A 16,008-nucleotide genomic window follows, 5' to 3' on the forward strand; every position below is an offset into this window, starting at 1 on the left:
CTATGGGGACAGCAGATTCTAGTGGTGCTGATTTGAAACGGGAGATCCAGTAAATCCAATATCTCCTGCTTTCAAGCTTTTTTAAATAACAGAAAATACTTAATTCTGCCATAAATATGCAGACACAGCCATTACTGCATGTTTTAAGGACTGAATTAGACTGACAAATGCATCCCTCTGCCTCTTAGAAGGAAATATTGTGTTACATTTCTTTATACTGACAGTAAACTATATACACATATACATATATTATGTGGAAAAAATCAGTTTCTCCATGTTTGCTTTTATTACTGATGAGATTTGACATATTAATTATGGGAATTCACAGTGGGAAGAATCTATAACCCTAATTGTTAAGATTTTCTTTAGCTACAAATAGGGATAAATCAAAAATATGTATCAGTGGTTGCCAAGTATCCTAAACAGGTCATGTTTTGCGGATTTCTTTAACCATACACAGGTGAGTTTATTAGGCTAGGTCACAAATTACCCCACCTGCCTCCCAAAAACATGACCTGTTGGGGGTTCTAGAGGACTGGAGTTGGGAACCATTGTTCTGTATAATAAATGGGCACTATTCAGTTCAGTGACAGTTGGATAACGCCGGGAATTAGCTCCCGGTGCTATTCAATACAGCGCAGTGGTAAGTCAGAGAATGCCCGTTCTCCCGGAAGAAACGGTGTTTTGTCGGGAGAATGGGCATTCTCTGACTTAAGAGCGTGGCGCGATGCTGTTTTCGCCACGCTAAGGGCAGAAATCGTGCCGGCACTTTTGTTGGATTACTGCTAATATCCCCCGGGAATGCAAGAAGAAATCCCGTAGTTGGGTGTCACATGGCGCCATATTGAATAGCTCCCGGCGCTATTTAACTAACACTGAATTGAATCATGCCCAATGTTTCCATTTCCATTGGCCAGCTTAGAGGAAAGTCATGATTATAATGTGTACATTTGAGTGAAGAACTTTCATGACACAATAGAAAATGTGAGAGCTCATACAGAAGAGTTACCTGCCTCTACTGTCTCAGATAATTGGCATGGTAGATGTCTACCAAGACTGGCTGAAAATATCCTGCATAGCTATCAGAAGAAGATCAGAAGTAGAGTGTAGCCAGTTGGAACGTCAAGGAGTTCCCTGTAATTACTCAAGTTTCACATGTTTAAATGTTTTGGAAAATCCATGCCAGTCTTTCTTTCCATCATGTTAAACTTTAAACAGTCATATTGCTGATCACTCAGGAATTTATAAGAGCAGCCTAAGGAATAATGTACAGCTGGAAGCCTGGAACTGGATTTAAAATGTTTGTGCTTCAAATGTCAACTGTTCTATTTGGTTGGCTACAAAACAATTTCTGCAAAAACACAAGAAACATTTTTTGTTTTGTTTTGAAATGCAGAATAGTAAGAACAGTATAATAAGTGTTTCTGTTTTTTAAAAGTGGTCCTATGTGACCTTAGTCCGGGGAGAAAGTAAGAAAGAAAGGAAAAGCAAATTACACTCCTAGGGCTAATATGTCAGTCTATGTTGGAATAAAATGTGACACAATACGATATTGAGATGCAAACAAGCTCCCCCCGTGATACACTAGCAATTTATCATAATGGTCCATGAAGTCCTTTTTATTAAACATGAAGCTAGTTGAATTATTGCCAGTCTAAATCACGGTGTGTATTCCTCTGGGAACCTGGCAGTTTAGAGTTTTAATGTACTCTGCATTGACGTTTAAAATGCTTTTAGGTGTTAATTGCTCTGTACCCTATACTCATACTCCACCTTCACAAAAAAAAAAAAACAACCCAGCTCAAAGTGAGCTCAATGTTATACACTGAAATATGTACTCAAACGTAACTGATATAGTCTATTATGCTTCAGCAACTAACAATATAATTGTATATGTAAGGCACAAAAGGATAAAAGACCTCTTATAAAACATATGCTAGACTATTCTTAAATGAATAACTGATATCTACATTCATTTTATTTCACCATTAAAAATTGTCAGACTGCTAAAATACTCAGATATATATTGCAGCAGACACGTGTTTGTAAAAGGTAGGAAACGGGTAGAGGGGCACTGATTAGAACATTTGCTAATGAAATGGCTTGCCGTAAGGCGCTAACCGAGTTTGAAAAGTGGATTATCGTAGGCTGGTTGATGTCATTTTTCTAGGGCGAAGATGGACTAGTACATAGAAGATTCGGTAACCTGGATAGACTGGACAGCTCAGAGTCCAGATCTTAACCCCATTGAGAACCACTGGGACGAATTGGAGTGACATGTGTGTTCTAGACCAACTCTACCTTCTTCAGTGATACAGTTGGTCACTGTACGTAAGGCAGAATGGTAAAACATATTGAATTGTCCAAGAACTTGTGAACAGTTTGCCAAGAAAGGTGTCTGCAGTAATCACTGCACGGGGTGGTCTTCAGGTTGCCGACTGTCGGGATCCCGGCGCACAGTATACCGGCGCCGGAATCCAGACAGCCAGCATACCAACAGTATTTCTCCCTCGTGAGGGTCCACGGCCCCCCTAGAGGGAGAATAAATAGCGCACGCCACCATGCCCGCAGCGAGCATGCAAGGGGCTCATTTGGCTCGCCACGCTGTCGGTATGCCGGCGGTCAGGCTTCCGGCGCCTGTATGCTGGTCGACGGAAACCTGGCCGCCGGCATACCATACCACACCCCACTGCACGTGGTGGACCTACAAACCACTGATGTCAATAAAATCTTGTTGATCCCATTGCTGTCAGTGTCCAATAACTTTTGTCTACTGTGTATTTTGTAGCAATATCTAATCTTCTGGAAACAGTATCTACACCACCATCCAAATTTTTCAGGTGTCTACATATGGCCAGGTTTGGTTATTCAATATGATAGGCTTTGTAAGCTTTCTTTGATTTTTCGCAGTACATATGTGCAACAAGCAAATATATAAACTCAGGACACTGGTATAATTATTTATCAATCCACGTGTGGTAGAAATATTTATCATTCCACATATGGTAGAAATATTTATCATTCCACATATGGCAGAAGGAAATATTTATCATTCCACATCTGGTAGAAATATTTATCATTCCACGTATGATAGAAATATTTATCATTCCACTTGCGTGGGTTTCCACCGGGTACTCCGGTTTCCGTCCACAATCCAAAAATATACAGGTAGGTCAATTGGATCCCAACAAAATTAACCCTAGTATGAATGTGTGCGCGTGTACATGTGGTAGGGAATATAGATTGTAAGCTCCACTGGGGCGGGGACAGATGTGAATGGCCAAATATTCTCTGTAAAGCGCTGCGGAATATGTGTGCGCTATATAAATAACTGGTAATAATAATAATAATAATAATAATAATTCCACACATGGTAGAAGGAGATATTTATCATTCCACGGATGGTAGAAATATTTATCATTCCACAGCCCCCATTTATCAACAAGGTATAAGTGAAGTGGTAAATACAGTTTTCACTCGCCATGGTATAGTGATATCGCGCTCTTCTATTTAAGAAGAGCTAATGCCACGGCAAGGAATGCGGTATTTGCTGCGTCAGCGCTGATGTTTACCTTACATCAGTGCTGACGAATTAACTGTGTCCCCGGATTGGCCTCCTACTGCGCATGCGCCGGTTCATTCTAATTCCCGGCACATACGCGGTAGCGATTTCCGGGTGCGGCGACCATCACTGAGAGAACTCCTCAGGCTGTGATGGGTGCCGGGATTTCTGCGAGAGGGGGGAGCCGGAGCGCGGGACGGACTCCACTGCAGCGGTGTCATAACATCTGCCCGGAGCAGGCGAGGCCATTGTAGGTAAGCGAGCGCTATTTCAGAAATAGCGCTCGTTCTTAAATACAGTTTAGCGTGCCGCAGTATAGGGAATATGAAAGGCTAATAGCGCTGCTAGTTAGCAGCGCTATTAGCCTTGTTAAATAGCAATTGGTCCCCTTTACAACCAAAAACGAGTTTCCAGCAAGGAAACTCGTTGATAAATGATAGAAATATTTATCATTCCACATATGGTAGAAGTAAATATTTATCATTCCACGTATGGTAGAAGGAAATATTTATCATTCCACGTATGATAGAAATATTTATCATTCCACATATGGTAAAAGAAAATATTTATCATTCCACGTATGGTAGAAGGAAATATTTATCATTCCACGTATGGTAGAAGGAAATATTTATCATTCCACATGTGGTAGAAATATTTATCATTCCACACATGGTAGAAGGAAATATGTATCATTCCATGTATGATAGAAATATTTATCATTCCACATGTAGTAGAAGGAAATATTTATCATTCTACATGTGGTAGAGATATTTATCATTCCACATATGGTAGAAGGAAATATGTATCATTCCACATGTGGTAGAACTATTTATCATTCCACATATGGTAGAAATATTTATCATTCCACATATGATAGAAATATTTATCATTCCACATAAGGTTGAAGGAATTATTTATCATTCCATGTATGATAGAAATATTTATCATTCCACATATGGTAGAAGGAAATATTTATCATTCCACGTATGGTAGAAATATTTATCATTCCACATATGGTAGAAGGAAATATTTATCATTCTGATGCCCTTATTTATCAATGAGTGATAGATTTCACTGTGAGTGATAAATGTCACCAGCCAATCAGCTCCTAACTGTCATTTTACAGTCAGTGTTTGAAAAATGACAGTTAGGAGCGGATTGGCTGGTGCTATTTATCACTCACAGTGAAATGTATCACTCATTGATAAATAAGGGCATACATCTGGTAGAGATATTTAACATTCCACATATGGTAGAAGGATATATATGTATCATTTAGAGATGAGCGGGTTCGGTTCCTCGGAATCCGAACCCGCCCGAACTTCAGGTTTTTTTACACGGGGCCGAGCGACTCGGATCTTCCCGCCTTGCTCGGTTAACCCGAGCGCGCCCGAACGTCATCATCCCGCTGTCGGATTCTCGCGAGGCTCGGATTCTATCGCGAGACTCGGATTCTATATAAGGAGCCGCGCGTCGCCGCCATTTTCACACGTGCATTGAGATTGATAGGGAGAGGACGTGGCTGGCGTCCTCTCCATTTATAGAGAAGAGAGTGAGACTAGAGTAGAGAGAGACACAGTATTTACTTTAGTAATTTTGGGGAGCATTAGGAGGAGTACTACTACTTGCTGAAGTGATAGACTTAGTGTGACTGTATATCTGACTTGTGGGGGAGACAGTGGGGAGCAGTTAGAGTCTGAGAGCAGGAGTACATATTTTAACGTACAGTGCACACTTTTGCTGCCAGAGTGCCACACTGCCATTGTGACCACACTGACCACCAGTATATATTGTGATTGTCTGCTTAGGAGTACTACTTGCAAGTTGCTGATAGTGTGACCAGTGACCTGACCACCAGTTTAATTAATCACCACCAGTTTAATATATATATATATATATATATATAATTGTATATAATATATATATAATTGTATACCACCTACCCGTGTTTTTTTTTTTCTTTCTTCTTGATACATACTACTATAGTAGCTTACTGTAGCAGTCTGCGGTGCTGCTGAGCTGACAGTGTCCAGCAGGTCCGTCATCATTCATTACATAATAAATATATATACCTGTCCGGCTGCAGTACTAGTGATATTATATATATATATATTAATTTCATCTCATTATCATCCAGTCTATATTAGCAGCAGACACAGTACGATAGTCCACGGCTGTAGCTACCTCTGTGTCGGCAGTCGCTCGTCCATCCATAATTGTATACCACCTACCCGTGTTTTTTTTTCTTTTTCTTTCTTCTTGATACATACTACTATAGTAGCTTACTGTAGCAGTCTGCGGTGCTGCTGAGCTGACAGTGTCCAGCAGGTCCGTCATCAGTCATTACATAATAAATATATATACCTGTCCGGCTGCAGTACTAGTGATATTATATATATATATATTAATTTCATCTCATTATCATCCAGTCTATATTAGCAGCAGACACAGTACGGTAGTCCACGGCTGTAGCTACCTCTGTGTCGGCAGTCGCTCGTCCATCCATAATTGTATACCACCTACCCGTGGTTTTTTTTTTCTCTTTCTTCTTGATACATACTACTATAGTAGCTTACTGTAGCAGTCTGCGGTGCTGCTGAGCTGACAGTGTCCAGCAGGTCCGTCATCAGTCATTACATAATAAATATATATACCTGTCCGGCTGCAGTACTAGTGATATTATATATATATATATATATATTAATTTCATCTCATTATCATCCAGTCTATATTAGCAGCAGACACAGTACGGTAGTCCACGGCTGTAGCTACCTCTGTGTCGGCAGTCGCTCGTCCATCCATAATTGTATACCACCTACCCGTGTTTTTTTTTTTTCTTTCTTCTTGATACATACTACTATAGTAGCTTACTGTAGCAGTCTGCGGTGCTGCTGATCTGACAGTGTCCAGCAGGTCCGTCATCAGTCATTACATAATAAATATATATACCTGTCCGGCTGCAGTACTAGTGATATTATATATATATATATATATATATTAATTTCATCTCATTATCATCCAGTCTATATTAGCAGCAGACACAGTACGGTAGTCCACGGCTGTAGCTACCTCTGTGTCGGCAGTCGCTCGTCCATCCATAATTGTATACCACCTACCCGTGGTTTTTTTTTTTTTTCTTCTTGATACATACTACTATAGTAGCTTACTGTAGCGGTCTGCGGTGCTGCTGAGCTGACAGTGTCCAGCAGGTCCGTCATCAGTCATTACATAATAAATATATATACCTGTCCGGCTGCAGTACTAGTGATATTATATATATATATATTAATTTCATCTCATTATCATCCAGTCTATATTAGCAGCAGACACAGTACGGTAGTCCACGGCTGTAGCTACCTCTGTGTCGGCAGTCGCTCGTCCATCCATAATTGTATACCACCTACCCGTGGTTTTTTTTTTTCTTTCTTCTTGATACATACTACTATAGTAGCTTACTGTAGCAGTCTGCGGTGCTGCTGAGCTGACAGTGTCCAGCAGGTCCGTCATCAGTCATTACATAATAAATATATATACCTGTCCGGCTGCAGTACTAGTGATATTATATATATATATATATATTAATTTCATCTCATTATCATCCAGTCTATATTAGCAGCAGACACAGTACGGTAGTCCACGGCTGTAGCTACCTCTGTGTCGGCAGTCGCTCGTCCATCCATAATTGTATACCACCTACCCGTGGTTTTTTTTTTCTTTCTTCTTGATACATACTACTATAGTAGCTTACTGTAGCAGTCTGCGGTGCTGCTGAGCTGACAGTGTCCAGCAGGTCCGTCATCAGTCATTACATAATAAATATATATACCTGTCCGGCTGCAGTACTAGTGATATTATATATATATATATATATTAATTTCATCTCATTATCATCCAGTCTATATTAGCAGCAGACACAGTACGGTAGTCCACGGCTGTAGCTACCTCTGTGTCGGCAGTCGCTCGTCCATCCATAATTGTATACCACCTACCCGTGGGTTTTTTTTTTTCTTTCTTCTTGATACATACTACTATAGTAGCTTACTGTAGCAGTCTGCGGTGCTGCTGAGCTGACAGTGTCCAGCAGGTCCGTCATCAGTCATTACATAATAAATATATATACCTGTCCGGCTGCAGTACTAGTGATATTATATATATTAATTTCATCTCATTATCATCCAGTCTATATTAGCAGCAGACACAGTACGGTAGTCCACGGCTGTAGCTACCTCTGTGTCGGCAGTCGCTCGTCCATCCATAATTGTATACCACCTACCCGTGGTTTTTTTTTTTCTTTCTTCTTGATACATACTACTATAGTAGCTTACTGTAGCAGTCTGCGGTGCTGCTGAGCTGACAGTGTCCAGCAGGTCCGTCATCAGTCATTACATAATAAATATATATACCTGTCCGGCTGCAGTACTAGTGATATTATATATATATATATTAATTTCATCTCATTATCATCCAGTCTATATTAGCAGCAGACACAGTACGGTAGTCCACGGCTGTAGCTACCTCTGTGTCGGCAGTCGCTCGTCCATCCATAATTGTATACCACCTACCCGTGGTTTTTTTTTTTCTTTCTTCTTGATACATACTACTATAGTAGCTTACTACAGCAGTCTGCGGTGCTGCTGAGCTGACAGTGTCCAGCAGGTCCGTCATCAGTCATTACATAATAAATATATATACCTGTCCGGCTGCAGTACTAGTGATATTATATATATATATATTAATTTCATCTCATTATCATCCAGTCTATATTAGCAGCAGACACAGTACGATAGTCCACGGCTGTAGCTACCTCTGTGTCGGCAGTCGCTCGTCCATCCATAATTGTATACCACCTACCCGTGTTTTTTTTTCTTTTTCTTTCTTCTTGATACATACTACTATAGTAGCTTACTGTAGCAGTCTGCGGTGCTGCTGAGCTGACAGTGTCCAGCAGGTCCGTCATCAGTCATTACATAATAAATATATATACCTGTCCGGCTGCAGTACTAGTGATATTATATATATATATATATATATTAATTTCATCTCATTATCATCCAGTCTATATTAGCAGCAGACACAGTACGGTAGTCCACGGCTGTAGCTACCTCTGTGTCGGCAGTCGCTCGTCCATCCATAATTGTATACCACCTACCCGTGGTTTTTTTTTTTCTTTCTTCTTGATACATACTACTATAGTAGCTTACTGTAGCAGTCTGCGGTGCTGCTGAGCTGACAGTGTCCAGCAGGTCCGTCATCAGTCATTACATAATAAATATATATACCTGTCCGGCTGCAGTACTAGTGATATTATATATATATGTATTAATTTCATCTCATTATCATCCAGTCTATATTAGCAGCAGACACAGTACGGTAGTCCACGGCTGTAGCTACCTCTGTGTCGGCAGTCGCTCGTCCATCCATAATTGTATACCACCTACCCGTGGTTTTTTTTTTTTTCTTTCTTCTTGATACATACTACTATAGTAGCTTACTGTAGCAGTCTGCGGTGCTGCTGAGCTGACAGTGTCCAGCAGGTCCATCATCAGTCATTACATAATAAATATATATACCTGTCCGGCTGCAGTACTAGTGATATTATATATATATATATTAATTTCATCTCATTATCATCCAGTCTATATTAGCAGCAGACACAGTACGGTAGTCCACGGCTGTAGCTACCTCTGTGTCGGCAGTCGCTCGTCCATCCATAATTGTATACCACCTACCCGTGGTTTTTTTTTTTCTTTCTTCTTGATACATACTACTATAGTAGCTTACTGTAGCAGTCTGCGGTGCTGCTGAGCTGACAGTGTCCAGCAGGTCCGTCATCAGTCATTACATAATAAATATATATACCTGTCCGGCTGCAGTACTAGTGATATTATATATATATATATTAATTTCATCTCATTATCATCCAGTCTATATTAGCAGCAGACACAGTACGGTAGTCCACGGCTGTAGCTACCTCTGTGTCGGCAGTCGCTCGTCCATCCATAATTGTATACCACCTACCCGTGGGTTTTTTTTTTCTTTCTTCTTGATACATACTACTATAGTAGCTTACTACAGCAGTCTGCGGTGCTGCTGAGCTGACAGTGTCCAGCAGGTCCGTCATCAGTCATTACATAATAAATATATATACCTGTCCGGCTGCAGTACTAGTGATATTATATATATATATATATATTAATTTCATCTCATTATCATCCAGTCTATATTAGCAGCAGACACAGTACGGTAGTCCACGGCTGTAGCTACCTCTGTGTCGGCAGTCGCTAGTCCATCCATAATTGTATACCACCTACCCGTGGTTTGTTTTTTTTTCTTTCTTCTTGATACATACTACTATAGTAGCTTACTGTAGCAGTCTGCGGTGCTGCTGAGCTGACAGTGTCCAGCAGGTCCGTCATCAGTCATTACATAATAAATATATATACCTGTCCGGCTGCAGTACTAGTGATATTATATATATATATATATATATTAATTTCATCTCATTATCATCCAGTCTATATTAGCAGCAGAAACAGTACGGTAGTCCACGGCTGTAGCTACCTCTGTGTCTGCAGTCGCTCGTCCATCCATAAGTATACTAGTATCCATCCATCTCCATTGTTTACCTGAGGTGCCTTTTAGTTGTGCCTATTAAAATATGGAGAACAAAAATGTTGAGGTTCCAAAATTAGGGAAAGATCAAGATCCACTTCCACCTCGTGCTGAAGCTGCTGCCACTAGTCATGGCCGAGACGATGAAATGCCAGCAACGTCGTCTGCCAAGGCCAATGCCCAATGTCATAGTACAGAGCATGTAAAATCCAAAACACCAAATATCAGTAAAAAAAGGACTCCAAAATCTAAAATAAAATTGTCGGAGAAGCGTAAACTTGCCAATATGCCATTTACCACACGGAGTGGCAAGGAACGGCTGAGGCCCTGGCCTATGTTCATGGCTAGTGGTTCAGCTTCACATGAGGATGGAAGCACTCAGCCTCTCGCTAGAAAAATGAAAAGACTCAAGCTGGCAAAAGCACCGCAAAGAACTGTGCGTTCTTCGAAATCCCAAATCCACAAGGAGAGTCCAATTGTGTCGGTTGCGATGCCTGACCTTCCCAACACTGGACGTGAAGAGCATGCGCCTTCCACCATTTGCACGCCCCCTGCAAGTGCTGGAAGGAGCACCCGCAGTCCAGTTCTTGATAGTCAGATTGAAGATGTCGGTGTTGAAGTACACCAGGATGAGGATATGGGTGTTGCTGGCGCTGGGGAGGAAATTGACAAGGAGGATTCTGATGGTGAGGTGGTTTGTTTAAGTCAGGCACCCGGGGAGACACCTGTTGTCCGTGGGAGGAATATGGCCGTTGACATGCCTGGTGAAAATACCAAAAAAATCAGCTCTTCGGTGTGGAAGTATTTCAACAGAAATGCGGACAACATTTGTCAAGCCGTGTGTTGCCTTTGTCAAGCTGTAATAAGTAGGGGTAAGGACGTTAACCACCTCGGAACATCCTCCCTTATACGTCACCTGCAGCGCATTCATAATAAGTCAGTGACAAGTTCAAAAACTTTGGGCGACAGCGGAAGCAGTCCACTGACCAGTAAATCCCTTCCTCTTGTAACCAAGCTCACGCAAACCACCCCACCAACTCCCTCAGTGTCAATTTCCTCCTTCCCCAGGAATGCCAATAGTCCTGCAGGCCATGTCACTGGCAATTCTGACGATTCCTCTCCTGCCTGGGATTCCTCCGATGCATCCTTGCGTGTAACGCCTACTGCTGCTGGCGCTGCTGTTGTTGCTGCTGGGAGTCGATGGTCATCCCAGAGGGGAAATCGTAAGACCACTTTTACTACTTCCACCAAGCAATTGACTGTCCAACAGTCCTTTGCGAGGAAGATGAAATATCACAGCAGTCATCCTGCTGCAAAGCGGATAACTGAGGCCTTGACAACTATGTTGGTGTTAGACGTGCGTCCGGTATCCGCCGTTAGTTCACAGGGAACTAGACAATTTCTTGAGGTAGTGTGCCCCCGTTACCAAATACCATCTAGGTTCCACTTCTCTAGGCAGGCGATACCGAGAATGTACACGGACGTCAGAAAAAGACTCACCAGTGTCCTAAAAAATGCAGTTGTACCCAATGTCCACTTAACCACGGACATGTGGACAAGTGGAGCAGGGCAGGGTCAGGACTATATGACTGTGACAGCCCACTGGGTAGATGTATGGACTCCCGCCGCAAGAACAGCAGCGGCGGCACCAGTAGCAGCATCTCGCAAACGCCAACTCTTTCCTAGGCAGGCTACGCTTTGTATCACCGGTTTCCAGAATACGCACACAGCTGAAAACCTCTTACGGCAACTGAGGAAGATCATCGCGGAATGGCTTACCCCAATTGGACTCTCCTGTGGATTTGTGGCATCGGACAACGCCAGCAATATTGTGTGTGCATTAAATATGGGCAAATTCCAGCACGTCCCATGTTTTGCACATACCTTGAATTTGGTGGTGCAGAATTTTTTAAAAAACGACAGGGGCGTGCAAGAGATGCTGTCGGTGGCCAGAAGAATTGCGGGACACTTTCGGCGTACAGGCACCACGTACAGAAGACTGGAGCAACACCAAAAACGCCTGAACCTGCCCTGCCATCATCTGAAGCAAGAAGTGGTAACGAGGTGGAATTCAACCCTATATATGCTTCAGAGGTTGGAGGAGCAGCAAAAGGCCATTCAAGCCTATACAATTCAGCACGATATAGGAGGTGGAATGCACCTGTCTCAAGCGCAGTGGAGAATGATTTCAACGTTGTGCAAGGTTCTGCTGCCCTTTGAACTTGCCACACGTGAAGTCAGTTCAGACACTGCCAGCCTGAGTCAGGTCATTCCTCTCATCAGGCTTTTGCAGAAGAAGCTGGAGACATTGAAGGAGGAGCTAACACGGAGCGATTCCGCTAGGCATGTGGGACTTGTGGATGGAGCCCTTAATTCGCTTAACAAGGATTCACGGGTGGTCAATCTGTTGAAATCAGAGCACTACATTTTGGCCACCGTGCTCGATCCTAGATTTAAAACCTACCTTGGATCTCTCTTTCCGGCAGACACAAGTCTGCTGGGGTTCAAAGACCTGCTGGTGAGAAAATTGTCAAGTCAAGCGGAACGCGACCTGTCAACATCTCCTCCTTCACATTCTCCCGCAACTGGGGGTGCGAGGAAAAGGCTCAGAATTCCGAGCCCACCCGCTGGCGGTGATGCAGAGCAGTCTGGAGCGACTGCTGATGCTGACATCTGGTCCGGACTGAAGGACCTGACAACGATTACGGACATATGATTCTCTCCCCATTGAAAGAATGGTGGAGGATTATATGAGTGACCGCATCCAAGTAGGCACGTCACACAGTCCGTACTTATACTGGCAGGAAAAAGAGGCAATTTGGAGGCCCTTGCACAAACTGGCTTTATTCTACCTAAGTTGCCCTCCCACAAGTGTGTACTCCGAAAGAGTGTTTAGTGCCGCCGCTCACCTTGTCAGCAATCGGCGTACGAGGTTACTTCCAGAAAATGTGGAGAAGATGATGTTCATTAAAATGAATTATAATCAATTCCTCCGTGGAGACATTGACCAGCAGCAATTGCCTCCACAAAGTACACAGGGAGCTGAGATGGTGGATTCCAGTGGGGACGAATTGATAATCTGTGAGGAGGGGGATGTACACGGTGATATATCGGAGGATGATGATGAGGTGGACATCTTGCCTCTGTAGAGCCAGTTTGTGCAAGGAGAGATTAATTGCTTCTTTTTTGGTGGGGGTCCAAACCAACCCGTCATTTCAGTCACAGTCGTGTGGCAGACCCTGTCACTGAAATGATGGGTTGGTTAAAGTGTGCATGTCCTGTTTATACAACATAAGGGTGGGTGGGAGGGCCCAAGGACAATTCCATCTTGCACCTCTTTTTTCTTTTTTTCTTCTTTGCGTCATGTGCTGTTTGGGGAGTGTTTTTTGGAAGGGCCATCCTGCGTGACACTGCAGTGCCACTCCTAGATGGGCCAGGTGTTTGTGTCGGCCACTAGGGTCGCTTATCTTACTCACACAGCTACCTCATTGCGCCTCTTTTTTTCTTTGCGTCATGTGCTGTTTGGGGAGTGTTTTTTGGAAGGGCCATCCTGCGTGACACTGCAGTGCCACTCCTAGATGGGCCAGGTGTTTGTGTCGGCCACTAGGGTCGCTTATCTTACTCACACAGCTACCTCATTGCGCCTCTTTTTTTCTTTGCGTCATGTGCTGCTTGGGGAGTGTTTTTTGGAAGGGCCATCCTGCGTGACACTGCAGTGCCACTCCTAGATGGGCCAGGTGTTTGTGTCGGCCACTAGGGTCGCTTATCTTACTCACACAGCTACCTCATTGCGCCTCTTTTTTTCTTTGCGTCATGTGCTGTTTGGGGAGTGTTTTTTGGAAGGGCCATCCTGCGTGACACTGCAGTGCCACTCCTAGATGGGCCAGGTGTTTGTGTCGGCCACTAGGGTCGCTTATCTTACTCACACAGCTACCTCATTGCGCCTCTTTTTTTCTTTGCGTCATGTGCTGTTTGGGGAGTGTTTTTTGGAAGGGCCATCCTGCGTGACACTGCAGTGCCACTCCTAGATGGGCCAGGTGTTTGTGTCGGCCACTAGGGTCGCTTAGCTTAGTCATCCAGCGACCTCGGTGCAAATTTTAGGACTAAAAATAATATTGTGAGGTGTGAGGTATTCAGAATAGACTGAAAATGAGTGGAAATTATGGTTTTTGAGGTTAATAATACTTTGGGGTCAAAATGACCCCCAAATTCTATGATTTAAGCTGTTTTTTAGTGTTTTTTGAAAAAAACACCCGAATCCAAAACACACCCGAATCCGACAAAAAAAATTCGGTGAGGTTTTGCCAAAACGCGGTCGAACCCAAAACACGGCCGCGGAACCGAACCCAAAACCAAAACACAAAACCCGAAAAATTTCAAGTGCACATCTCTAGTATCATTCCACATGTGGTAGAAATATTTATCATTCCACATGTGGTAGAAATATATATCATTCCACATATGGTAGAAGGAAATATTTATCATTCCACATGTGGTAGAAATTTTTATAATTCCACGTATGGTAGAAATATCATTCCACATACGGTATGGTAGATGGAAATATTTATCATTCCACATGTGGTAGAAATATATATCATTCCACATATGGTCAGGGTCAGCAACAGAAATCTTGGGTCCCGTCACACGGATATCTCTGGGCCCCCCATCTCAAATCCCCTTGACCCCTCCTCCAAACATCCCTCCGCTGCATGTGCCAATAAATGTATCACTAAATACACACACGTGTGTATGTGTATATATATATATATCAGTGACGTGCGGTGAGGTCAATGACTGGGGAGGCACTGGCTAACAAAACTGGATTTACACACTCACTGTGCCCCTACACACACACACACACACACACACACACACACACACACACACACACACACACAGTACTCCCATATACTGTACTCACTATGTTCCCATACACACACTGCGCCTCCATACACACTGAGCTCACACACACCATGAGCCCCCACACACACCCTGTGACCCCCATACACACTGAGCTCACACACACACACACTGTGGCCCTCTACACACATATATACTGTGCTTCCATATACTCACTATGTTCCCATATGCACACACACACTATGCCACCATACACACTGAGCTCACACACACACGGTGCCCCCATACACACTGAGCTCACACACACACACACACACACACACACTGTGCCCCCATACACACTAAGCTCACACACACACACACACACACTGTGGCCCTATACACACATATATATTGTGCTCCCATATACTCACTATGTTCCCATACACACACACACACACACACACACACACTATGCCCCCATACACACTGAGCTCACACACACACACACACACACACACACTGTGGCCCTATACACACATATATATTGTGCTCCCATATACTCACTATGTTCCCATACACACACACTATGCCCCCATACACACTGAGCTCACACACACACACACACACACACACACACACACACACACACTGTGGCCCTATACACACATATATACTGTGCTTCAATATACTCACTATGTTCCCATATGCACACACACACACTATGCCCCCATACACACTGAGCTCACACACACACACACACACACACACACACACACTGTGCCCCCATACACACTGAGCTCACACACACACTGTGCCCCCATACACACTGAGCTCACACACACACACTGTGCCCCCATACACACTGAGCTCACACACACACACACACACACACACACACACACACACACACACTGTGGCCCTATACACACATATATATTGTGCTCCCATATACTCACTATGTTCCCATACACACACACTATGCCCCCATACAC

Source organism: Pseudophryne corroboree, chromosome 4, assembly GCF_028390025.1.
Source record: "Pseudophryne corroboree isolate aPseCor3 chromosome 4, aPseCor3.hap2, whole genome shotgun sequence".
NCBI lineage: Eukaryota > Metazoa > Chordata > Amphibia > Anura > Myobatrachidae > Pseudophryne > Pseudophryne corroboree.